The sequence below is a fragment of the Danio rerio genome, chromosome 6 (genome assembly GCF_049306965.1).
Source record: "Danio rerio strain Tuebingen ecotype United States chromosome 6, GRCz12tu, whole genome shotgun sequence".
Classification (NCBI taxonomy): domain Eukaryota; kingdom Metazoa; phylum Chordata; class Actinopteri; order Cypriniformes; family Danionidae; genus Danio; species Danio rerio.
This window is the reverse complement of record NC_133181.1, coordinates 14,770,088-14,795,000: the sequence shown is the minus strand read 5'-3', so window position 1 is coordinate 14,795,000 and position 24,913 is coordinate 14,770,088. Positions and strand designations below refer to the sequence as shown.

General features: G+C 36.5%; 1 protein-coding gene, 1 long non-coding RNA gene and 1 other non-coding gene across 10 annotated transcripts in view; 2 read left to right on the top strand and 1 right to left on the bottom strand.

Moving 5' to 3' along the window:
• tmem198ab (transmembrane protein 198ab) overlaps window positions 1-24,913 on the bottom strand; it is a 90,660-nt gene that overhangs the window by 46,957 nt on the left and 18,790 nt on the right. For 2 of the 7 annotated variants that reach the window (XR_012407387.1, XM_009302265.4), the window contains exon 1: window positions 17,553-17,900. The exons of 2 other annotated variants lie outside the window; for them this stretch is intronic. The gene's annotated coding sequence lies outside the window, so the exon portion shown is untranslated. Of the gene's footprint in view, window positions 1-9,000; window positions 9,194-17,488; window positions 17,933-24,913 lie in introns of those variants that run through there. 3 more of the 7 variants (NM_001033919.2, XM_021476899.2, XM_068221759.2) reach the window with 3 other exon arrangements.
• Window positions 23,119-24,627, top strand: LOC137495835 (uncharacterized). 2 transcript variants are annotated; one of them, XR_011015833.1, is made up of 2 exons: window positions 23,119-23,197; window positions 24,105-24,627. It is a non-coding gene; the product is annotated as an uncharacterized lncRNA (long non-coding RNA). The 2 variants fall into 2 exon arrangements; XR_012407707.1 differs by having other exon boundaries at window positions 23,119-23,210; window positions 24,105-24,238.
• Window positions 24,226-24,305, top strand: dre-mir-375-1 (microRNA 375-1). Its single transcript, NR_030132.1, has one exon. It is a non-coding gene; the product is annotated as a microRNA 375-1 (primary transcript).

Genomic DNA, 24,913 nt, shown 5'->3' with positions numbered 1-24,913 from the left:
TTTTCCTATTTTCATGAATCAGAAGGTGCTCGTTGGCACAGGCTGCTACTAAAATAGTCTGCCGTCTCGGCCAAACCCTGCAGGGGCTGTTTTTCTCTCATCCCATTGCGGTTTGGACACTGCCAAACACCCTGCGTGGAGTTACAGAATTCCACTCCGGAAAAGATCAGTGTGAGCGAGTATATGTGTGTGTGGGTGAATGTGGAACACCGCCAACGGAAGAAAACCATGCAGAGCATAAAAAAGAAGGGAAAAATTAGATTGATGAAAAGCAATGAGCAAAACAAAAGAGAGGAGAAGACTGTGGTGATTTAGATGAGACTGAGAGGAAAATACAGCGTATAGAAGAATTGATAAGCGGTAGGTGATGTGTGTGTGTGTGTGTGTGTGTGGAAGAGAAAGAGATGAAACCCTCTCTTGCATAACTCCTTCATAATGGATCAGTCATGCTCTGCTCATTCTGTTCATGTGTTGCCTGCAGGATCTGCTGACGTAGGGTGAAAGGAACCCACTGCCTGCTTGTGCAGAGGGCTAGAAAATGAAGCTGGAAGAAACATTTCACAGCTTTTCATTTCATGTTCATTGAATATGGCTAAAATGGATGAATGCGGATTCGAACTTGAATTTAACTCGAGTTTATTAACAATAACTGTTTTTTTCTATATGAATTACAAGGAAGTGAACCTCTGCTCCACAGGTTCAAACAACCACACTCTGGGCCTCCCATCATGACAAGGATCCAGTGAGGTCATACTTCCGACAGCACAAGGCTGAGTCTACAGGAAACACATTGGATAAAAACAACAACACCACTTCAAAGCAAAAACAGGAACAGATGTGATGTGAAGCACAAATAAATAAATCTTAAATAAAATGCAGGTAAAAAACAATAATAATTAAAAAATAAAATCAAAATGATGATTAAAAAATAAATCTTAATCAAATCTAATTTTAAAAATTCGAAAATAAAATAAGCCTGGATCAAGCAAAACGCATAAAAAGTAAAAACAATAATAAAATAATAAATAAAACATAACCCGCTCCCACAAAACTAAACAAAATCCAAACCAATGCAAACAAACAAAACATATATAAATAAAAAAAACACAAGAATTTTTTTTTGTAAAGACAATGTATATAATAATAATAATAATAATAATAATAATAATAATAAAAAAAAGTAACAACAATCTAAAAATAAATAAAATAAACAAAACCTAACCTGCTTCCACAAAACTAAAGATACAAACCAAAGCAAATAAACAAAACATAAATTAAAGATAAATACTACAAAAAATGTTTTGTAAAATAAATGTAAATAAATAATAATAAAATAAGCCTGGACCAAGAAAAAATGCAAAAAAGCAAAAATTCAAAAAACAAATAAAATAAGCAAAACATAACCCCTCTAACAAAAAACAACAAAAAGTTCTGTAAAATTCATTCATTTTCTTTTCAGCAAAGTCCCTTTATTAATCAGGGGTCGCCACAGTGGAAAGAACCGCCAACTTGTCCAGCATATGTTTTACGCAGCGGATGCCCTTCCAGCTGCAACCCATCACTGGGAAACAATCTCATTCACATATACTACGGACAATTTAGCTTACCCAATTCACCTGTACCACATGTCTTTGGACTTGTGAGGGAAAGCTGAGCACTCGAGAGGAAACCCACGCCAACATGGGGAGAGCATGCAAACTCCGCACAGAAATGCCAACTGACCCAGCAGAGGCTCGAACCAGCAACCTTCTTGCTGTGAGGCAGCAGCACTAACCACTGCGCTACCTTGTAAAATATTGTAAATAAATAAATAACAACAACAATCCAAAAAATAAATAAAATATATAAAACACAACCCGCTCCTACAAAACCTAAACTAAAGCAAACAAACAAAACCACAACAAAACTGTTTAGTAAACTAATGTAAATAACCACAACAACAATAACAACAATCCAAAAAAATATATAAAATAAAACAAAACATAACCCGCTCCCACAAAACTACAAAAAATCTAAACCCAAACAAACGACAAATAAATAAATAAACAAACAGCAAAAAATGTTTTGTAAAATAATATAAATAATAATAGGGGGCGCAGTGGGCGGCACAATCACCTCACAGCAAGAGGGTCGCTGTTTCGAGCCTCTGCTGGGTCAGTTGGCATTTCTATGTGGAGTTTGCATGCTCTCCCCATGTTCGTGTGGGTTTTCTCTGGTTGCTCCGGTTTCCCCCACAGTCCAAAAACATGTGGTGTAGGTGCATTGGGTAAGCTAAATTGTGTAGTGTACGAGTGTGTTTGGATGTTTCCCAGTGATGGGTTGCAGCTGGAAGGGTATCCGCTGCGTAAAACATATGCTGGATAAGTTGGCGGTTCATTCCGCTGTGGCGACCCCAGATTAATAAAAGGACTAAGCCAAAAAGAAAATGAATGAATGAATATAAATAAAAATAATAAAATTAAATTACATTTAGTCTGAAAATAAACATGGATCAAGTAAAATGCACAAAAAAACTGTAAGAAATAAATGAATAAAATCCAACAAAACTAAACAAAATCCAAGCCAATGCAAACTGAAAAAAAAAAATAAATAATAAAAAAAAAAAAAAATGCAACTCACTGCCGTAACATAGGCCTACCTTTTTCCCCCACAGGCTCTATCACTCTAATCTCTCATCGAACTACCATTGGTAATGAAAACAATCTGTCATTAAAGCAACCTTATGACTTCTGGATTGAATTCAAGTTCCTCTGACGTCAGAGCTGTAATTGTACCCATAGGGGTGATCACGTGAGGCCAACAACAGTTCAAAAAAAAAAAAGAGGTCACTTTAATGTAAAACAAGAGAGGCTCATGGGCAACAAATACCTCCCTATGATGTCCCCGAAAAGATTTTAAGAATAAAAGCATAAAACTTTATGCCATTGTGATAAACTTATATCTGGTATTCAAATAAATGTCCAGAGGCAGCACTAAACGGGTTAAACCAGATCATTCCAAGCCAACGTGGTGAGGTTACAAATTCAACACAGGAGAAATCTACCTGACACGAAAAAAGAAACAGGCTTTCCTCAGATTACCACACCAGATTTCACTACAATGCTTGGCTCTGGCAGAGTGAAAACAAAAGATACTGTGGCTTTTTTGTACTGCAACTCGGCACAAATAACTTGTGGCACTGCTCAGACCGCTGAAAAATCACAGCCAGCTAGAGGACGGTTTTGTAGTAAACAGACGTGATCACTGATGACAGCCCGTAGATGGGGAAGCTACTAGTCTAGCAAACACAAGCGCATCAGATCTCGGTTTATGTAAGGTTTCATATATCCCGAATCAGACTGACATCTATTATTCTGCATCATTAAAGCTCCCTTTATTGCAAGCCAACTACAAACATACTGAAGACACAAATAATTAGATTCAATCCATCCAAATAAAGCATTACAATTTGACCTTAAGAAAGGGGTAGTTCACCCAGAAATTTAAAAGTTTGTTCATTTACTCACCCTCAAGTCATTGAAGATAAAGATGACTATTTTTTTTCAGTTAAACAGTAAAGAAGATTTTTAGCTGCGCACCCATTAAATGCAAGAGTAGGTACATGCACACTGGGGTAGAACTATGTGATTAATCAAAATCTAATCGCAATTTGAAACGTTGCGATTAGTTAAAATTTGCAAGAGGTTGCAATATATAATATATTTAATTTCCCCCACCCAGAGCAAATGCATGACTGCCAGCTGTGTGCGAGTGTCTTACTAGCCAACTGAGGCCCCGTTTACACTAATGCGTTTTAGTTTGAAAACGCATGAGTTTTGCTACGGTTACGCCATCCGTCCACACTACGCCGGAGTTCTCGAGCGCCGAAAACGGAGCGTTCCGAAAACGCTGGAGAGGCCGTTTTCATTCTAAACGCTGCTGCTCCGTCTCAGTGTGGATGGGGAAAGACGGAGGCATCTGAAAACAGAGGCGGGGCTGCAGACATTGGCCTCTCTGATTGGGGCTTTTCCTCAATATTAAGTAGCCTAACACACAGTTCAGTCCTGCATCTTCTCCGTGTAAATTCAGACTTCGCAAGTTTGATCAAGGCTGCATCTCTTCTTCTCAGTTTGATATGGAAAACATACTGAGGACACGCGTCAATATTCACAGGGAACAGTGTACTTTATAACTTCATTTACATTACCCTGGCTACGTTGTTTCACTTTCTCAACAATAAAATGTAAACTTGATATAAGGAACTGCCTATTTTTATTTTAATATTAACAACTAAACAGACAGCAGAAATGTTGAGGCGTCGTGCTGCATAAGATGAGCGTCATCTTCACTGTGTGGATATTTATAACAAGACGGAGCCGATAACAACTGCCTCCTTTCAATTACAGTGAAAATACGAAACATACCCTCTCTTTTGCTGAATATCAGTTTTAATAATCGATAATGGCCATTATAAAAGTATAACATACAACAAGTTTATACATTATAGGAAATAAAGGCAAGCGATCAGTCAATATACAGAATAGGCTACGTGGTTACATTAATCATTAACTTATCTTTGCGCTCAGCCAAAACACGTTACCTGAGAACAAGTAATAGATTCCAATGACCAAAGTCAGGAAATATGTCGTTAGATAAAGACAACAAGATGAATGAAATATCCCATTTAATAAATATAGTGAGATTAGATCCAGCGGGAGATGCTTGATGAGAAGTCCGACTAGCAGAGCTCTCATCTGGGTAGATGGGCTCCAGCGATTGCCAAAGTGTGTGTGTGTAGTCACGTGATGTGCGTTTTCAGCGTTTTGGTGTGGACGGAGAGCTGTTCAGAAACGCTGGGCAAAACGCGAGTGTGGACGCGGATCGTTTTCATTCTAAAACGCCGTTTTAAAACTAAAACGCACTAGTGTAAACGGGGCCTGAGAGACCACACTTTCGTTCTGCCCAATCAGAATTGCGCAATCGAACTATGGCCACAATAACAAAAAAAAAAGAAAACAAACAGGAAAATGCTGACAAGTGGGATGATGGTGTCTGCTGCTTCAGAACCATCAATAGATTAATTAATATCAAAGAAAAACAGCAAGTCGGTTATATGGGAATATTTTAGTTTCAAAGTCAGACACTGAACAAAAACAGGTCATTTTTAAGAGCTGTCGCAGAGCTGTTGCCATGGCTTACAGATTACCGAGCAGGAGCTTGACTACAAAATTAAATCGTAAATCAAAAAAATCGCAATCTGTTAAAAGATAGATATTTCCCCCAAATTGCACAGCCCAATTTGCGTCTTTTAGCCGTTCTGTCTATGAGCTGACATACAAGCGTTCTGCTGATGGATCGACTGATCTACGTGGCTTTAAATGCTTCATGTACCTGTATAAACATTGGTTAACCATTAAGGCCAAGTCATTTCTATTGAGCATGTGAACCCAATGCCCAATCAGCCGTTGTTAAGGACGCACTCAAGAATGTTAAAAAAAAGTAGCGGGAAACTTAGCTTATCAGTTCCAACAGGTACCGAAGTCGATACTTTTGACAACACTATAAATTACATAGCAATTTTTCTGTCTCTTTTTTAAAACAGTGCATGTTTGTTATAAAGATGTTTACAAATTGTAAGACTTATTCTTGAGGTGCAGCTGATCAAGAATAGTTACAACAAATCTTTTAAATCCCATGATAATGTGTTATTACTAGTGTTGTCAAAATACTGGAATTCAATACCAATCGGTACTGAAATAAAATAAAAAAACTCCACTGATCTTCATGGTTTTAAAACCCTCCAGTGTCCCTGTATCCGTGGTTACACTTAGTAAACAGCTGTGAGTTTGGCAAACTGATGACCTTTACGGAAAGTCACAGTCATTTCTGTTGAGCATGTTAAAACAATGGCCAATCAGCACTGTTTCAGAACACGCTCAACAACGCTTGAATATTAGCAGGAAACAGACTTTTTTAAAATTTCAGTACTGATTGGTATCAATTCGATTTGCAGGGAAAACCACACTGCTACGCCATGGTGTGGTTGACCTCAAAAGTTGCTGAGATTTGGATCCTGATTTAACATTAGAATATTGATTAAAAAAAAAAGTACTTGATGCGTTTATACCATGGCTGTGCACAAACTATACTACACACATGCTTGTCCAAACAGGTTCTAAATATTGAATTTTCATGATAGGTAGCCTTTAAAGATTTTCATAAAATGTTTGCAATATGTCCATACTTTGGCAAATAAAAAAATATTTCGCCTTGCGCAATAATTCGTTCCAAAAATCATGACAACATAAACATTTTGAGTCATAAGCAATGTGGCATTTAATCCACGTATTAATGGTGAGAAAAGCTACTTCAACTTTGGAGTTGCTTCAAGTTGCGCAATTTGACTACTGTGATTGTTATAAAAAAAAAAAAAACATGCAAGCTTGGAGTATTTGTTGCTAATGCTATATATAATGCTACATTTAATAACATATAGTTAATAACATGTTTTGATTCATTTAGAAAAATTATTTTAGAGTTCACACAAGGGCTTAGCAATATTTTGTATTATATTATTGAAATATTGAAAATGTGCAGAACCACAGATACAGGGACACTGGAGTGTTTCAAAGTGATGTCGATCAGCTGGTTTGTAAGCTGGTATACAGTATCAAACATGAAATGTTTGATGCTGCACGTCGTATAAGAGAAAAAAAACCTCTGCATTTCTCAGTAACTCAGATGCACTAGGTAGGTCAGAAAGCCGTGTGTGTGTAGACAATCCTGTCAAAAAATGTGGCGAAAATTAAACATGACGGTCGGCAATAGTTTGCTAACAGTATTCACGTGTTTACAATATTATGGACTGAAAGATCCGCTGTAAATGCTGCTCTCTGAGTGTAGTGATGTTAGCGTAAACGAAGTAACTTACAAATAATTTTGACTAAGGTCTGTCTTTAAACACTGAAAGACGATACGAACTATAACTTTGCCATCTGAATGACCAAAGAAAGGGCGCTGATCACACACACTTACCAAATCTGTAGACAGGACAATTAACACATACTGGAGCTGCGTCTTTTTTTAAAGGAGACGAGCAGCAAATCTGGATTTCTCCATTTCCAGATGAGAAAAGAGAGTAAAAAATGTTCTGTACAAACGTATTTCTGCCGCGCGTGGCATGCACTGTAATCCACATGTGAGTCCAGCAGCGCTCTCATCGACTATAAAACAAAACCTTCACTGCAGCACATTATAAAAGCAACACTGAAGACCCATGTCTCTAAACATTTTTTATTCTTTTCCCACTCCCTTTGGCAACACGACGTGGCGTCCCTCTGCCGTCTGAACACTGTTTCAGGTACAATCTAAGAAAACTAGCATGCATATTAATGAAGTTGTAGCGCATGTATAACAGAGGTGCGCTAATTGGTTTAAACCAAGCCATACTCATGAATCAATGCAACACACTCAAAGACGCAATACGGTACTCCCAGGTACAGACAATCTACACACTGGAATACACGCTAAGATCTCATGGCCGTGACGCAGCTTCAAAAATTTGTTTCAAACCGGAAGTACAAATTTGCTAAAAATAACGCAAAAACAACCAATTTTCACTTTTTAGAGAAATATATGCGTCCCAATAGTGTTTTTAGCAGTGTGGGACACATATAAGACTGTCAACAGCTCAAAAAATGTGTTTTGATGTTTCGTGACCCTTTAAAATGCCTCAGTATCCCTGTATCTGGGTTACACTCAGTAAACAGCTTGGCGAGTTTGGTGAACTGATGACCTTCACGGCCAATCACAGTCATTTCTGTTGATCACATGAACACAATAACAAATCAGCGCCGTTTAAGAATGTTCTCAACAGCGCTCAAATGTTAGCAGGAAATGGACGTTTTTAAAATTTCAGTACCAACTGCTACCGAATTCTAGTGTTGTAAACACCCTAGTTAAACGTGAGCACGAGTCTCTGAAAGCAAACAACTGCTGGGTTTGCCCATCCAAAAGTTATGTTTTTCGCATCATGCTAAAATGTGTCATGACAAAGCAATAGAAATCCTATCTTCTATTCTCTGAAGTAATAACAGTGGTCCTCAACTACGGATCAATTGGTACCGGGACTCACTAGAAATTATTAATTATTTCCATTTTATTTATTAATAGAGTCTGAATGATCTTTTATTTTGAAAAATCTTTTATTTTGAAAAATTCATGTATTCTCTCGTTTACAGCTCGGTCACTTAAGCATCAAAATTTAACCCACAAGCAGCAAAATGAGTAAGAAACAGACATCTTTGGAAAGTTTCTTTGCTAAGGGGAAAAAGGCAGAGTGAAGGACCAGCGAACTGCCAAGGAATAGATACTCAACCCATTTGTCATCAAATCAGGTGAATCCACCATAGCGGTCATTCACATATCACGTCTTTTCTAGAGTTCGCATAAGTTCGTTATTTCCAATGGAGGTGCACACACACACGCGAGTAGCGTGATCCGCTCGCGGCTTACAGTTGAACAAAGTTGAATAAATCCTGCAAACGCACCACGAGTCTGAAGCGCTTTGTAATTCTCTCCATAAATAAAACTTGTATCAGAGTTACAACAATGTTTTGTCAGCATGTCATCCTCTGAGAAAACATTTGATGGTCGCCTAGCAACCTACAACCCAAGAAACACCCCCCAGTCCGGGGAAAAATTGTCAAGCGTTGACCGGTCCACAGTGATAACAAGGTTGAAGACCACTGATATGACACATATGTTGGTTATCTGTGCGCAAACAGTTTTGTTGACCACTAAAATACAGTGTAAAAGAAAAAAAAAGAAAGAAGAAGAAAAGAAAAACACTCAAAATATATTCATTTTTCACAGAAAAAAAAATGAAAGTCATACAGTTTTGTAATAAATCAAGGTTGAAGGCAGATCTACTATTTAGCAGAAAGTCAATGTTCTGCTGGCTGAACAATCCACACTTTCTAAAATCCTCAACAGAATAATTTTTGTACTGATTGTACTTACAACCCACAAAGCACTGCCTCCATCCACATCAAATTACACATGCCGCCTACCCATGCCCATATCATTATTTCACGGACCACGATTCAGAATAAACAGACTAGTTACAGAAATGTCCCATCCAATAACAGTAACTCAATACAAGTGTGACCAAGAGTGTTTGTGCGCATTGATATTTAATACGATTCTGCAGTACATGTGGCTTATGTTGAGTGGATTAATAGTATTATGACCTCACTCTCCTCCACCCTCTCTGTACGCCTTTGTCTTTTCTTTAACACCATATCACCTCTCAGTCTTTCCAGCTTTTCCATTGTGTTCTTTTAAGGTTAAAGCAATGACCAGCTTGCACTGCGCACACCAAAATGTCTGTTCATTATTATCCTGTAATGCTGAAATACACACATCATCAAGCACCTATTAAAACCCACATAATCTGTTCTGCAACCAGAGCGACTGTTATGTAACAAGAGGATACACAGACTCGCTGATTGGGAATTATCGAAACAATACAGGTTTGTTATTCCTTGCACTTTTTAATTCTTGTATGTAACTTGAAATCAGTTTTTCCCATCATAAGAAAGTTTACACGTCAAATATTCATCACGAGTTGGTGCAAGATATTAATAGATTTAGATTTGTCAGTTTTCAATTGGCAAATTGGAAATTGGCAGTATCAGGCATGTTAAAAAGCAAGTCGTTTGTGGATAAGTGCTTACTGGAGACGCGAATCATTTTAAATGATTCAGTTTGATCTGGTGAACTATTTCAACCGGTTCACTTAGAAGATCCGTTTAAAAAGATTAATTCACTTACAATCATGATCACTAGTATGGAAATAACACCCATTATTGGGCACAAATGTGTTAAATCTCTGCTGGGGTCATATTTAATATGGTCACCGTGCTGCTGTCATGTCCACTAATTGTTGTTGTCGCTAGAGCAACAGAGAGGACGGAATGGAGAAGGACTGGCTCGATCTGGCCAATGGTAAATCAGGATTACAAACTCTGAGGTGCCGTATGGGTCAAACACCTGGAAGCGCAAAGTAAATAGATTTACTTCTAAACAGCATACAGTAGGCTTATTAAATACATTTACAAAGACGAAACAAAGGATGTTTTTTGCTGTAATTTTAGTTCGCTGTGTATGTAACTTTAGTTTTTGTTAGTTTTCATTAACTACAATAACCTTGAGTTGCTGTACATCAAAAGAACCCACATGTTTTATTGATTTGGAAAAGAGACAAAAGGATCCCTATGTGGCAAACACAAGTGAGGAAAACTTACGTGACTAACCAGCTCGAGGCCTGCAGGACAATGGATTAGTTTGTTCATCATAAATTGCATCCGGGGGAAAATTTATTTGCCGTTTCTGTGTTCATGGAAGTTGAACCAGCATAAACAGAGCTAAACCACATCAATATCTGCATTTTAAGTCAACAATATGCTTCAAATTATGACAGCACAAACAAGTGTGGGCAACACATGTTCTGGTTAAATGCATCCAGTTTTGGAGAAGGAATGGTTCATGTTAAAATAAAGGCTAAAGTGACACTTTTTTTGGCATTTTGTATGTATGATGAGTGGAATTTTTAACCAATTTAATGTTTAAGCAAAGTGTTCACTAGAAAGCTGATTTATAGTAAAAACTGAAGCTATTATTCTAGTTAAAGTGCAACTTAGGCCATGTCTACAAGAATTTTTTTGTTTTGTTTGCTTTTAATACAAATCCCCATCCACATAACTCAAAAACACACCGTCAAGGGCATGTTACATTAAAAGGTGGTAATAAAAGCCATAGAATAAAGCCAGAAAGGAGAAAACAGCATGATGCAAACAATTCTGCACTACAGTATAACCAGAGTTTCTGAATATCTTCAATATGGCCGGACTTTTCAGAAAGTTACAGTACAGTCATCTGATACCACTTTGTCATGTGGACAAATGGCCAAACCACACACAGAAAAAAACTGAGATTTGGAAAATACCTGTGTTCATGTGGATATGGCTTTATGCTAAGGTTGCACAATTTATCGTTTTTGCATAAATATCGCAATGTACGCATCGACAATAGTCACATTGCAAAGATATGCAATGTTGAGTCTGAATTTTAGCTGACCAGGAGCTACAGAATTTGATTTAATCACTGTATTTACATGGAATTTGTATGATTTATGCAAAAAAAAAAAACAATTGTTAGAATTTCTGTCTTGTTTCTAGTTGAAGTGTCTACATTTCAAAGCAAAAACAAGATTATTTCACTTACAAAGGCAGATCATGTTGCTTGTTTTAAAGGGTCATGAAACACCAAAACACATTTTTTGAGATGTTGACAGTCATATGTGGCCCACGCTGATAAAACACTATTAGGACACATATTTCACTAAAAACGTGAAAATTGGTTGTTTCTGCTTTATTTGAGCAAATTCGTTTTTCTGTTTAAAAAAAAAAAAAATTTTGAAGCTATCTCACTGCGATTAGATCCTTACATGAATTCCAGCTTGTAGAGTGGATGTTTGTACCAGCCAGTACAACGTTACATCTTTGAGCTTCCAGCATTGATTAATGAGAAAGACTTCCAAATCTTTCCAGACGGACAACCAGCGCACTCTGTGTCTGAGGTGCAACTTCATTAATATGCCTGATAACTTCGAAGACTGTTTTTACCTGTTACAGTGTTCAGACGGCAGAGAGATGCCATATTGTGCATACAAAACAAGTGGAAGAAGAAGAATTGTTCAGAGACATGGGTCGTCAGTGTTGCGTTTATAAATGTGCTGCAATGAAGGTTTTGTATTAATTTCCCGCTATGACAGCGCAGCTGCACTCACGTGTGGATTACATTACACGCAACAGAAATATGTTTGTAAGAAACATTTTTACCCCAGAGCTTTTTGCATCTGGAAAAAGTAAAATCCGCATTTGACGCTCGTCTTCGGTTTAAAAAGACGCAGTTCCAGTTGGTGTTGATTGTCCTGTCTCTACAGATTTGGTAAGTGTGTGATCAGTGTTCTTTGATTATGTTTATTCAGAGGCAAAGTTAGGTAGTTTCGTCCGCAGTACTCTTTCAGTTTTTAAAGACATATCTTAGTCAAAAATATTTTGTGTTGTAAACAGATCCGCTGTAAATCTGGCTCTCCAAAAGTAAAGACCTCACTCAAACAATTACCGTTGTGTAGAATTTTCACCGCATTATGTGTTTATACAGGATAGTTTATACGAGGGGTGTCCAAACTCGGTCCTGAAGGGCCGGTGTCCTGCAGATTTTAGCTCCAACTTGCCTCAACACACCTGGAAAGATGTTTCTAGAAAGCCAAGTAAGAGTTTGATTAGCTAGCCTAGATGTGTCTGATTGGAGTTGGAACTAAACTTTGCAGAACACCGGCCCTCCAGGACCGAGTTTGGACATGCCTGGTCTATACAGCTTCTGATGCTATCTACCGAGTGCATCTAAGCTACCAAGAAATGTGAAGTGTTTTTTTTTTTCTCAGATCCAGCGTGCAGTATCAAACATTCCATCAAAACTACACTCTTCCAGCAGTTCCTCGCATCCAATATCTCATTTGTCATGGAGCACATGCAAGAAATGTTCCTTATTGAAAGTAAAAGTGCCGAACATCAGTTAAAATTGACAAATAAGAATTTGGCAAATAATTTGATTACTGAGGTCCATGTAAACACAGTCACTGTCTTTCTCCCCTATGTCTGTGTGTTGTTTTGCCTCTATAAAAATCAGCCCGTGCTCAAACCGAAAACTATTATTTTTACTCTTTAAAAAAAAAAACCTTAATTTGTACTCATTACTTCTGATGGTGAAATCAAAACAATATTTTTACTTGCTCTTAGAATTTTTTAAATATTTGGACTATAATGCTAAAAGTAAGAAAAGCTTTTTTTTTTTTTGCATTGTGGTTTTTCAATTTCTGTACCCGAATACTGTTAGACTCCCAGGAAACCATCAAATAGTGTTATTCAAACTATCTTGTGAAACCGTATTCTTAAATCGCAATATTTAAATCGCAGAAAAATAAAACTTTGCAATATCAGATTTTTCCAATATTGTGCAGTCCTACTTTACGCTGTTCTTTTTTATTTCATTTTTAAGATCGTAAAGGTGTATTAAAAGCAATACATGATTGTACAAAATGCAATGAAGCTGTTTAATTTCAGTGGAGTGCTGATTGCAGAAAAGATGATAATCGGAAGCTGCCATTTTAACTGTAGCTTTCTCAGTGCTGTAATTTTTTTTATTTGACATAACATATTGCTATATTTACAAATTAATCAAAAAATCCACTTCTAATCATAGACATGACACTAAAATATTTTCATATAACTGCAGAAATATTCGTGATGAATTCAAACCCATTGTGAAATTCACAATCACTTGGATTCCCAATAAAATGATGCAATATTTCCTGGAAAAAATATCAGGAGAGCAATTAGTGACTGCGGCTTCACTGCATCGACTGAAATGGCACGTGTGTATCGATGCTAACTAACTTGATCCAGTGTCCATCGGACAAGCCAAATCGATTCGAATTAATAATTCATCCAAATTAATTACACTAAGACCTGACAGCAGACCACGGAATAATCAATGAGACACGAGGTGCCAGTCATCATAACCCAAACACATCAAAAACATGACTTTCCCAGCTAATCAAATAGAGTAAAACCTGGTGGCATCACATGATAGCTCTGCTAAATGTGACCGCCTCGACAGGAATAGGTCTCCAGACATGATGAATGAACTCCGATTGGATGTGAATGCTGACATCTAGGACAGATGATGGGGACTGTCCTGGGGGCATCATTTGTGCCATGCCACAGCTGCTTTACTGTACCACTGCAATCGATGGGTGACATGTGCCAATACCAAAGGCTTCCAGGGAATATCCACACTGGCTAAAGGGCAAATGACAACATCACACAAACAAAACGTGTGCTGCTGACGGTCACCAATTTTTAAAAAGGATCAATTTACTTCCAGAACAAAACTTTACTGATGATTTTCTCACTTCTTTGCCATACAAGATCTTCATTTCCTTCTTTAGTCTTCAATTAAGGTTTTGGAGGAAATGTTACAGAACTTTTCTCCATATAGTAGATTTTTATGGTGTTCAGGGTTTTGAACTTCCAAATTACAACTTCAGTAAAAGCTTCAAAGGACTTTAAATGGTCCCAGCCGATGAATAAGTGTCCTACTAATGGAATAATCTGACGTTTTCTCAACAAAAAAAAAAACAAACAAAAAAATTGTTTAACCATGAATGCTCCCAACTAGCTCTGGGATTCAAGCTAACTACACTAGTTACTTAAATAATAACTTTTTTAAAGCCATTACTCTTCTGCTGGGATCATTTAGAGCCCTTTGAAACTGTAATTTGGAAGTTGAAACCCCATGAGCACTATAGATGTCAACTATATGGTAAAAGTCCTGGAATTTTTACTCCAAAACCTAGATTTCTTTTAGGACTGATGAAAAAAAAAACCTAAATCTTGAATGAAAAGTGGGCGAGTAAATTATCAGAAAAAAGCAAGATGCTCTTGGTTTACCACACAGAGTGAAAGAGTAACATGCAAGTGCAGATGCCAGTGTGCTTGTGGATTGTTGTCAATGAACAGATATGGGTATAACATGTTTTGGTACTCTTTTCTCAGATGGTATCAGAGTCAGACCATACCTGGGGAGGATATGGCGATAAGCGGCAAAACGTGCTAGTGCACATAATATATCAGGAAATGGCAGCAGTGGAAAAGCTAACCTCATGTTCTTTTGGAGATCAAGAGATTATGCGAGAAGCCAAATCTACAGTACAAGCATTGAACAGTCATTAAAAAAGCCATTCTGTTAAAAAGATCCAAGAAATACTGAATTTGAAAGGAATTGAATGATGTTGGTTATTTAATTTTCAGTAAGTGCTCATTATTTCTAAAACATTTCATCAGAAAAAGAGGAGACAGCAAATAATGTATTCTCCAAGGATCTATGTAATAAAATAGCTCGGAATTTTAATAATCTCACATAAGAGAGAATAAAAACGAGGTAAAAAAGGAGGAAAATGACCAATGTTAATAGTATATTTTATCTAGAACAGAAATTTCAAAAGTTGGCCCATGGTAATCTTTATTTTGGCCCATGTTCCCATCTGAAAAGAGAGGGAGAATGATGGGGAGGTGGTTGGTGGTTGTCTAACAGTGATTTTCATTTCGAATTTAACGCAAGTTTTTTTTTTATTATTGCAGAGCTACAAGAAAGCAAACTAAAATTAAATGATTCAATTAAATACTGTAAATGAATCAGACTTTTAAAATGTAAATACTGTCACTTGACAGATGCGAGCAAATCAAGGTAAGCTCGACTAGTGTATTCAGCATTGTACTGGTGTTCTAAATGGGATCGTTTATGTTTTTACTGTTTTAAGTTCTTTAAAATGTGTACAATGATACTGCATTAGTCATTATAATTGAAAGCAATGTTTTATGGCTATTTTTAAATATTAAACGAATAAATTAGAAAATTACTCATGGCAATTTTATTATATACTGCTTGGTTTATATACAGTATATTTGACCCACACCTCTCAATCAAGTTTGCCTTTGAGACATCTGCTAGCAAAACAAAGTAAGCTCAACTAGTGCATTCAGCGCTGAACTTGTGCTATAAATGGGATTGTTTATGTTTTACTGTGATAAGTTTATTATAAAATGTTAATGATACTGCATTAGTCATTATGATTAAAAGCAACGTTTATAGTTTTTTTTTTAGATCTTACCGAAAAAATTAGAAAATTACCCATGACAATTTTAATTTGTGCGTTTTGGTATATATATATTTGGCCCACAGCCCTCAATCAAGTTTGCTTTTTGGCCCTTTATAGGACAAAGTTTGGGCACCCGTGACGCAAAACATCTGCCAGCAAAACAAAACTTGACTAGTGTATTCAGCATTGAACCTGCGTAATAAATGGGATTGTTTGTTTTATTGTAATAAGTACATAACAAATTTTAAAAATGATACTGCATTAGACATAATTATTAAAGCAATGTTTTAGTTATTTTTAAATATTACCTTTAAAATTAGAAAATTACCCATGGCAAATTTTTATATATATATATATATATATATATATATATATATATATATATATACACATACATACATACACACACATACATATATATATATATATATATATATATATATATATATATATATATATATATATATAYACACACACACACACACACAYATATATATATATATATATATATATATATATATATATACATACATACATACATACATACATACATATATATATATATACATACATATACATACATATACATATATATATATACATACATATACATACATATACATACATATACATATATATATATATATATATATATACATATATATATATATATATATATATATATATATATATATATATATATATATACATACATACATACATACATACATACATACATACATACATACATACATACATACATATATATATATATATATATATATATATATATATATATACACACACACACATGCTTGGTTTGGTTGGTATAAATATTTGATCCACAACTCTGTCAAGTTTGCTTTTTGGCCCTTTATAGAAAAAAAGTTTGGACACCCCTGACACAAGACATCTGCGAGCAAATCAAAGCAAGCTCGACTAGTGTATTCAGCATTAAACCCCTGTAATGAATGGGATTGTTTATGTTTTACTGTAAAAGTTCAATATAAAATGTTACAAATAATACTGCAGTAGTCAAAATGATTTAAAGCAACGTTTTGTGGTCATTTTTAAATCTTACCGAATACATTTGAAAATCACCCATGGCAAATTTAATATACTGATTGGTATATATTCAGCCCACAGTCCTTAATCAAGTTTTGCTTTTTGGCCCTTTATAAGAAAAAAGCTTGAGCACCTCTGATCTAGAATATCTAGTTAATATGTCTCAGCACAAACATTTTCTCAGAATTGTGAGATTACATATTAAAAAAATGTAGTTTACATTTTGACATGTTAACTTGCTATTACAAGACAAACACACACATTTGTTTGCAGGTGTGCGTTTGTGTGTGTAAGTCGTGTCTCGTCTGCCACATCAATCACCAAATGCAGCATGTAAACAGAAGTTATGATCACTTTACCGCAGGTACGAACACACATGCGTGCGTTATTGCGGTTAAACAAATACAATAACGCACGAATGCAGACAAATTGCGCTAAACGACAAGTGTCATAAGATGGTCCAATAAATAAATGACAAAATCTTATTTGGACTGGCTGCAGATGAGACATGGCAAGCAAAGTAGGCCACGACATCATTTTCTTAATATGATCGCCTTCCGAACACACGCATTCAGATCCCCCTGTGCTAATACAACTGATGCACAGCCATTTCAACTGACACACTTGCGTTTTGCACGAATGTCACTACCAGTATACCTAGATTGACATCGGTATCGTGTTATTCTGAACGAGGCGTCCAGACGTGGCCATATGCGCTCACCCTGACCGCGGTTCAGCATCCTGCTTCTCCCAGATCTCGGTCTCGTGCTTCGGCTTCGCTCGCCCGACAATCTAATCTCCAGCCAAACAGCCACATTCCAGTCCTTCCCACTCGAGTTCTCTGTGTTAAATAAAGCACTTGTTTGTTCTGACGAGCAGCTCCGGTGATGTTCCCCAGGTTCCCTCGAGCGTCTCCCCGTCGGTTTTTCGTTGGTTGTGGGTGCTGCCAATTAGTCCACGCACCGAGTATTGCTTTGCGTTTCTGAACAAGTCCACTATTGCAGATGAAGCGCAGAAATTATTTTATATACCATGCCGTACGGTGAGCTGATTAAGATGACAGTCACTCATCAAAAAGATGCCAAAACACCCATAAATACACAGTCAGCGAGCGCGGGGCGGACCGTGTTGGCTCGAGCAGGCGGGGTCACGCGGAGATGTAGGGCACGCGACTGCTGCTAGTGGAGGATCGCGAATTTCAAAGACCAGACGCAAATCCCTGGGATTCATTCCGATTAATGATAGTCTCTAAAGCTAATCTTTGTGGTATCGGAGGTCAAATCTAATAGTAATAATAATAAAATCAATTTCATATATAATCTGTAATAAAACGTCCAGGCTGCTGTTTTCGTCTAACAAAAACAGCTAGCTTCTTTGCATCTGGAACTGCATTGATTCATCAATGTTCTAAGCAACATATGTGACCCTGGACCACAAAACCAGGCATAAGAGGCCATTTAAAAAAAGGTAAATAAATAAGCTTTCTATTGATATGTGGCTTCTTATAATTAGATCATAATTTGGAATCTGAGGTTTTAAAAAATTATAAATTGCTAAGAAATTTTTATATAAAGTTGTCTAAATTAAGTGCAAAGCAATGCACATTACTACTAAAAATTTTAATAGGTTATGTCAGATAAGTTGGAAATTTGCAAAATAACTTCATGGAACATGATTTTGACTACTTAAAACTTTAATGATTTTTGACTAGATCAATCATTTTGACCCATTCAATTTATTTTTGGTTCTTGCCAAAAACTGGTTTTCTGATCCATAAAAGTATTTTATAAACGATCTTTACATATTTTAAAATATTTTGTAGTATTTAAAGAATAATTACATATTTAAAAAGTATTTTATAGTATAGGTGACGCAGTGGTGCAGTAAGTAGTGCTGTCGCCTCACAGCAAAAAAGGTTGATGGTTCGAGCCTCGGCTGGGTCAGTTGGCGTTTCTGTGTGGAGTTTGAATGTTCTCCCTGCATTCACGTGGGTTTCCTCCGGGTGCTCGGGTTTCCCCCACAGTTCAAAGACATGCAGTACTGGTAAATTGGGTAGGCTAAATTGTCCGTAGTGTATGAGAGTGAATGTGTGTGTGTGGATGTTTCCCAGAGATGAGTTGCGGCTGCAAGGGCATCCGCTGCGTAAAAACCTGCTGGATAAGTTGGCGGTTCATTCCGCTATAGCGACCCTGGATTAATAAAGGAACTAAGCCGAAAAGAAAATGAATTAATTAATTTTATGCTATTTAAAGAATAACTTAGTAAACAGTTCTTAAAAGTTTGTTTAGCACTTTATTTCTTATAGCACATTTGATGAATATTTTAATAATCTAAAGACTTTCTGACTATTTCAGCACAAATGAGTGCAATCAATATATGCTGTTTATCATGTCATGCTTTTGTTTTTCTCTCATATAGTTACCATATACTCAAATGTTCCATTCCAGCATTCCAGTAGAGGAGGAAAATAATGACGTGATGAGGAACTTGACTAAGAAAATGCAAAAACACTGCTACCATCTGGTGGATAAAATATTTATGGCACACAAATGGATGAGAGACGCAGAAGCTGTGGACACATAACTCATATAACATAAAGATATTTTTGTCTTCTGTGGAACGCAAAGAGATGTTAAGCTGAATGACAGCCGCCTTTTACTTTCATTGTGTGGTCTGAATGGTGCTTATGCAATGGTTTGGATTAGTCATGCGAGAATTCTCAGTCTAATCTATTTTTTGTATTTCCTTGTAATCTATTTGGGATTTAAAATGGAACCTCATTTTTTGAAGGGCCAATCCTATACTGTGCCATCTTATGAGTATTTATAAGGCTCAGTCGAATCTATTTAAACTCGTGCACTGTTGTAAACAAAAATGTATGAAAACACATTAAGTAAAGGTTCTTTATTGAATTTGATAGCCAGTGGTGTAAAGTAACAAATTACAAACACTCAAACGACTTTAATTGAGTAGTTTTTCTCAGGAATTGTAATTTACTATGTAGTTTTAAAAATGTGTAATATTAGTTTGCCTTGAGTACATTTTTAGTGCAGTATTGGTACTTTTACTCCACTACTTTCCTTCAACCTGCAGTCATTATTGATTTATTTATTTATTTATTTATTGTCTATGAGGATTAGAAAAATCAGTCCTGTGATTCCTGTCCAATCGAATCGCACACAGAAGACAAATCACATCATAATGAACAATCTCAAGACATGGGCGATTTTTAATTGCAGCATATATTTGGAAGCACTAAAAGTGTCAAGAAGATGTCCAAAATCTTTACATGCAATGACCCAGAGACTGTTTAGATGCATGCCACTGATAAAAAGATGATGGATGTTTACTGAATGATGACCGAACTGGCCTTAAGATGTTGGCTCGACATTGGATTTTGGTCACTTTCTAACACAACCTAAAATTAATCAAACATCAACCTTGTTTAACATCGTACTTTGTCCGTGGACGCTGGCTCGACAATGAATTTTGGTAACCTGATGTCACGACCTAAATCTAACCTAATATTAACGTCTTATGATGTTGTGTGCCTTCTTAGACCTAAATCTAACCTAATATTAACGTCTTATGATGTTGTGTGCCTTCTGGGCAATAGCTACCCCCATAGAAAAGTTTCTCTGGCCCAGATCTGGCCCACACCATCAGAATTTGCTTGGCCCACATGCTGCAGTGAATTACGGTACATGACTGGACCTAGTCTGGCTTCCATACAAGAGGCAAACATGGACCATATCTGGGCCAAGTCTCAGCCAAGTTAATAAGGCATAACTGGGCCTGAACTGGGCCAGATGTGTTGGTGTGTCACGACTGCAATACTTTTTATAAACCCATGTAGCATTTTGCTTTATGGCTGTGCTTTTTCTCGAAGAGACCTGACTGATAGAAGTTTTTCTTTAATCAAAAATTATTTAAATGTATTTTAAAAGTGGGTCAAGATAGGCCAAACTTACGTGGCCCACATATACATTTTTAACATTTGGGCCAAATACTACATTTGACATCTGGGCCAAGTCTTGAGTGCTGCCTCTAAGACGGTGCCACCTCTGCCAAACCTGGCCATATTTGGCCCACATGCTGTATGCCAGTGTCGGACGAATGCCTGCTGTGCCAGCTTTATGCCAAATCTGGGCCAGAATTCTTTGCTACCTGGGTATGCACTACAGAATGTTACGTTTACACACATCCACAAATTACATGTAAATGCATTAGCTTTCCACAGCGTAACACTTACTGCTCTTGAGTACTTTTGAAAGGTCCACCTTTTACTTATACTTTGATTTTCATTTTCTTGTCGGCTTAGTCCCTTTTTTAATCCGGGGTTGCCACAGTGGAATGAACCGCCAACATATCCAACTCATTTTTATGCAGCGGAAGCCCTTCCAGCTGCAACCCATCTCTTGGAAACATCTGCACACACATATTCACACTCATACACTACAGACAATTTAGCCTACCCACTTCACCTGTACCGCATGGACTGTGGGTGAAACCGGAGCACCAGGAGGAAACAACACGAACGCAGGGAGAACATGCAAATTCGACACAGAAACGCCAACTGACCCAGCTGGGACTCGAACCAGCAACCTTGTTGCTGTGAGGCGACAGCACTACCTACTGTGCCACTGCTTGTCGCCTTTGAGTAATATTTAAAACAGATATTTTTACTTGCACAACATTATTAGGCAAGTAATGGCACTTTTTCAGTACTCTTTCTACCACTGTTGTTAGTTCCCTACTTTTAACAACCAAAGAACCCTTATATTCCCCCAAAAAAGATTCTTTAGATGATTAAAATATTTATTAAACGTGCCATAAGAAATAAAATACAGAATTAAAGTATTTTTTAGGAACAGTTTATTAAATATTTTTTAAGGAAACACAACCTAAAATGTTCTGTCACCTCTCTACTGGAATCTTAGCTATACCTAAAAAGCTTCCCTCATCTTTGCTTCTTGTTGTCACTGGTCTATTTAAATCCCACCTAGAAATCACAATGTGATTTAAATTTGTAAACGGAGCAAGCCAGTAAAGTACTTTCTAGAAGCAATTCTTAAAGAAATAGTTCAAGCATAAAGTAATTTATGCATACACAGGGACAGATGCAGCTTGAGTGTGAGTCCTTAATATTCTGGGCAATGTGTATCACCTGGGCTGATGATCAGTGCCAACTGAAGAGAGATGTGGGGAATGGAGTCCGGGATAATGACAAGAGAGCTTGATGGATGTGCAATAAAACTGTAAATCATAATACACTTTGCAATGTTGAACTTATCATTTTAGTTCTTAAGACCTCAATGTACAAAGTATTGCCAAGAGCCATATTATTAAATTTGTTTTGCCTGTAGGCCTATATGTTTCTTTGACTATCAAAGTGCTGGTAGCTATTAAATTCCATTAATTACCGGTTATTACCAGTTTTGGCATAACATTTTCATTAATCTTGTACAAAATATACAATATATCCGTGTAATGTCACGATAAAATAATTATTTGTTTCAAACACATCTCATGAACACAACAAACACGTCATATCCAGAATTCACCACAAGATGGCGGCATAATTCTCCAACAAGAACTGAGCAAATTACAACAATTGAGGCAAGAAAAATATATAGCCTACTGTAGGCAAAGTTTTGGATGTTAAATCTATATTTCTTTTAGAGAGGTTTATAACATTTAACGTAAGTTAATCTATGTTTCTTTATGTGGTATAATGGACAATAACTCAAAATTAGGCTCCAGAGGTGAATAAATCTAATGTCTGACGACGCCATTTCATAAAGCTGTTCAGTTTTTTTTATAAAGTAGTAGTGTGTGGACGAACATCATGTAACAACTTTTTAACGTCTGATCCGAATCAGGAAAAAAAGAGACATTTGCAAGCGTCATGTAAATTTTGTGCAAATGAAACCCGCCCTGTGTGAAGCAGAGCAAGCCCTTCCTTGTCGCTATAATAGCCTAATGATTCAGCCACTGAATGAATAAAAACTTTTACCATTCGCGATCACGTCGATCCGTATAAAATATTATTATATCAGATGTTAGATCACAGGAGCAAAAAGGAAATTTGCATCTAAAGCATTGAAGGCCCAAACCAGACTTGAGAAGAGCATCAGAGCAAGCACACCCCGCCCATCGGTCAACAGCAGACCTGCTCTGAAGAGCGACAGGTGCGTGAAGAGATCAGCACCTTTACAGCTGCCGGGAAAGCAGAGGGGGCATGATTTTTGTCGACTATAAAAACCCGACACTGGCCAGGCAGAGTCACTGGACCCGCAGGTACGGAAGCGAGAACGTCGAGTTTGAGGCCCTTCATCACAACAACCTGGATATGAAACCGCAGAGGTGAGCCAGACAGGTAAAACAGGCTAAAAAATACTAAAATGCTGCTAAAATGTATTTATTTATTTTTTTCAGACCATAAACGAAGTGAATTATATTTTGTTAAGCAAATAAAAACAATTAAAAACTAAAGCTTCTGAAATGTTTTTGATATCATCATTATTATTATTATTATCTCAATTTTACGCTGTAAGAAAATTTGGTTTCCAAAAAATCTTTTTGTTAAAAGTTCCTCAAAGAACCCTTTTCTTAGCTTAAACCATAATTTTGTTTCAATTCAAAAGAAACCTTTTGTGTAATGTAAAGGTTCTTTGGAAGTTAAATGTTCTCCGTGGAACCAGGAATGCCCAAAAAGAACCTTATTTAATGACTGTATTTACCTTTGCAATAGTGACTTGTGAAATATTTTATTTTTTTGCACAAAAAAACCCCCAACATCTATATCAGAATTTAATTAAAAAAATGTTTCAAACATTTAAATTAAGGGAACACCCATTGTAAAAAATAAAAAAAATTGAAAATGATTTTATTTAAAATGATGAATTACGTATTTCCTTTATCCCTAAAACCCAATACAGTTCAGTGCAAATTAAAAAAAAAAGCTGCAATAAAAGCAAATGTCAAATTACTTTATATAGTACATTGTGCACAATTTTATGATTTTTTTTTTTTTTACATCCTGCTGTAAAAACTAATTGTAAAACAAAAAAAAGTTAATATACAAACTGCACAATTCTAACCAGTTTAAATGGTTACTGCAGGGAAAACTAATCTGAAATGCAAAAACTAACTTAAAAGTAGAAAAAGCAAACCAAAATGTAATTACAACTATATATATATTTATTTTTTAAATTTTTTTTTTAGCCTTTTAAAAAAATAAAAATAATGATTCAACTTTTGTGTCTTGCAGGAAAAGAGCAGAGAACAAACCTGGAAAACTAAATTAAGGAAAACATGGATTGAATGTCTGGTTTTTTTTTTTTTAACTTTGGAGTTTCCCAGTGAGCCCACAGAACTTCGATGAATAAAACTGCACTTGCTTTACGTTGAGCCACACGCACAATACATGTGGATTCAGTTTTGTTCGTTCGGCTCGCGTTAAGCAAGTGCAGAACTTCTTCAGTGCAGTTTTTGGACCACAAACAACACCACTTTTAATTTTTACTAAATATATATATAATTTTTTATTTTTTTGTAACATTTCTTGGGGAGAAAAAAAAGTCTCCAGTAACCCATAAATGCATTCATAAATGTGAAATCCTCACACAAGTGATCATCTCCTTTCTGAAACGGTCATGATTTACAATGTCATCTGTCATCCGACACAATGTTTGTCGAGTTCTCCACTTCCTCTCCTCTGTGCAGCTTTTAACTGCTCGCCTATGTTGCAGTGATGTAATGGCAAAATAAAGTTAGTTTTTTCTTTCTCTCAACTCCTCTGTGTCTGTGTGTTGAGTTATCACACGTACGCTAGCCTGGTAACAGCGGAGGCATATGGTTGTGATGGAAATCTAGCAGTCAGTGGAGAGTTTGATGGGGGTAATGGGTAATCTACACTAATAGCTAACAGGTTAAACATTAACTAGAAGAGCCTGGACTCTCTCTTTCCTCTCCATCAGCCAGACCATCTGTTCCACACTGGCCTCAGTATCTCTCAAGTCAAATTCATTCAAATAAATTACCATTACTCTTCTGGATAATACACACATAAAGCCATTC